The sequence below is a fragment of the Cupressus sempervirens genome, chromosome 4 (assembly GCF_028749045.1).
Source record: "Cupressus sempervirens isolate cs-2001-9-10 chromosome 4, ASM2874904v1, whole genome shotgun sequence".
In the NCBI taxonomy this organism is placed as follows: Eukaryota; Viridiplantae; Streptophyta; class Pinopsida; order Cupressales; family Cupressaceae; genus Cupressus; species Cupressus sempervirens.
Window position 1 is genome coordinate 652,227,857 of NC_143121.1, and position 2,923 is coordinate 652,230,779.

Consider the following 2,923-nt stretch of genomic DNA (forward strand, 5'->3'; position numbering starts at 1 on the left):
ATGGAAACCCTACAGAAATTGTATGAAAAGCCCTCTACTTCAAACAAGGTATTTCTCATGAAGCTTTTATTTAATATAAAAATGACAAAAGGTGGATTTGTTGTGGATCATTTAAATGAGTTTAATACTATTACTAGTCAGTATTCTTCTATGGGTATAAATTTTGATGAAGAAATCAAGGCTCTCTTGATTTTGTGTTCTTTTCTTGAAAGCTAGAATGACATAGTAATAGATGTGAGTAATTTTTTTATGGATCTAGTACCCTAAAATATGATGATGTGATCAATGTTATTTTGAGTGAGGAAACTCGTAGGAAAACCTCAGGTGAATCTACATAAAGAAGTGCTTTAAATGCACAAAGCCAAGGTAGAACAACTGAGAGAGGAAGTAATTCCATAAATCATGGGAAATCAATCGGAAAGTCAAAGGGGAGGAGGTCTCAACTGAGAGGACCAAACGACTACAAGTGTTGTGGTAAAATAGGGCATAAAAAGAAAGATTGTTGGACTCAAAAGAAAAATGAAGGAGATAAACTAGATGGAGACAAGGAGACAAATGTGCTAAGTAACAAATTTGAAGAGGACGCTTTTCTTTTGTCTTTAGAAAGTGTTGATGATTCATTGGATTTGGATTCTGGTGCTTCATTTCATGCTACACCTCATAGAGGTTATTTTATTGATTATGTCCAAGGGGATTTTGGAATTGTTTGTTTGGGGCGATAATGAACCTTGTCAGATTGTTGGAAAGGGAAAGTTTAAGATTAAGTTGCAGAATGGGAATCATTGGCTACGACATGAGGTAAGACATGCTCCAAGCCTGAGTAGGAATTTAATTTCAACAAAGCAACTCGGTGATGAGGGTTGTGTAGTCACTTTTAATGATAAAAATTGGAAGGTTTCAAAAGGTTCCCTTGTAGTAGCAAAAGGTGTGAAACTAGTCACCTTATATCCTTTTACAAGTCATATTGTTCCTTCTACCTTAATTGTTTTAGAGAAAAATGAATGTTCAGGAATAGTTACTACAGTTGAGTAGGGAGAACAAATAGTTGTTATAAATTCTGATACAATGTTGTGGCACAATAGACTTGGACACATGAGTGAGAAAGGTATGAAAGTACTTCACTCAGAGAAAGCTTTACTAGGTCTAAAATTTGTTAATATGGATTTCTGTGAAAGTTGTGTGTATGGAAAACAAAAAAAAATGAGTTTCGTGAAGACAAGGAAGGAAAATATAAAGGAGAAATTAGAGCTTGTGCATACCGATGTATGGGGACTGGCTCAAGTATCTTCCCTTGGTGGCTCTCATTATTATGTTACATTTATTGATGATGCAACAAGAAAAGTATGGGTTTATTTCCTTAGACAAAAATCTGATGTATTTCAAACTTTTAAGGAATGGAAATGTTTGGTTGAAAATGAAGCTGGTAAGAAATTAAAATGTCTTAAATCTGATAATGGTGTTGAATATTGTAGTCATGAATTTGAAGATTATTTCTCCACTAATGGTATTCATAGATAGAAAATTGTTCCAAGGACTCCACAGGAAAATGGAGTGGTTGAACACATGAACAGGACTATAATGGAGCGTGCAAGGAGCATGAGGTTGCATGTTGGGTTGTCCTTACACATAGGTGGAGGCTATCAATATTGTTGTATATTTGATTAATAGAGGTCCCTCTACTCCTTTGGGTTGTGGTATTCTAGAGGAAGCATGGAATGGTAAGAAGGTGAGTTATTCTTTTCTCAAAACTTTTAGTTGTGAAGCATTTGCTCATATAGATTCTAAAAATAGAACCAAGCTAGAATTTAAGACAAAGAAATGTGTATTTTTTGGATATGGCATTAATGAATTTGGTTATAGGCTTTGGGATTTTGAAAATTGTAAAATTGTAAGAAGCAGGGATGTCATATTCAATGAGAAAGTTTTGTATAAAGATCTGTTGCAGCAACATGAGAAGAAAGAAGATGATTATGTAGTGTTGGATGATACTTCAAAAGATGGTGTTCTAGCAATTGCTCATGATGTGCAACAACCACAACAAAAAATACAACACACACCAGTGAATGTTAGACAGTTAACTAGGATGAGTAGACCTCTAGAAATATTTTCTCCCTATTTGTATTCTATTTTACTAATAGATGCTAGTGAACTTGAATGTTATGATGAAGCTATGTAGGTGGATACTAAGATTCAATCGAAGTCTGCAATGGAAGAAGAAATTGGCTTTTTACTAAAAAATAAGACATGAGATTTATGCAAGTTGCCTATAGGTAAAAGGGCTTTATAGAATAAGTGAGTTTATAGGTTGGAAGAAGAGGAAGGAGGTAAGAAAATATTTAAAGCTAGGTTAGTTGTAAAAGGATTTGCACAGAAAAAAGGCATCAATTTTGATGAGATATGTTCTCTTGTTGTTAAAATGACTTCTATCTATATTGTTTTAAGTATTGTGGCTACTGAAGATTTGCATTTGGAGCAGCTTGATGTTAAAATAGCCTTCCTTCATGGTAATTTGGATGAAGAGATATATATGGCTCAGCCATAGGGATTTGAGGTCAAAGGTAAGGAGAACTTAGTGTGCAGATTGAAGAAGAGATTATATGGCTTGAAGCAAGCACCTTGGCAATGTTATCTAAAATTTGATAGGTTTATGCATGAGCATGGATAAAATAGGTGTCATTTAGATCATTGTGTTTATTTCAAGAGGTTGGATGATGACCGCTACATTATTTTATGTCTATATGTTGATGATATGTTTGTAGCTGGGTCTACCATGGATCACATGAAGGAGATGAAATGCCAGTTAGCACATGCATTTTCTATGACAGATTTGGGGGCAGAAAAAAAAATCCATGGTATGAATATTTTTTGAGATAGGAAGAACAGGAAGTTTATGATATCTCAGGCTGATTATGTTGAGAAGGTA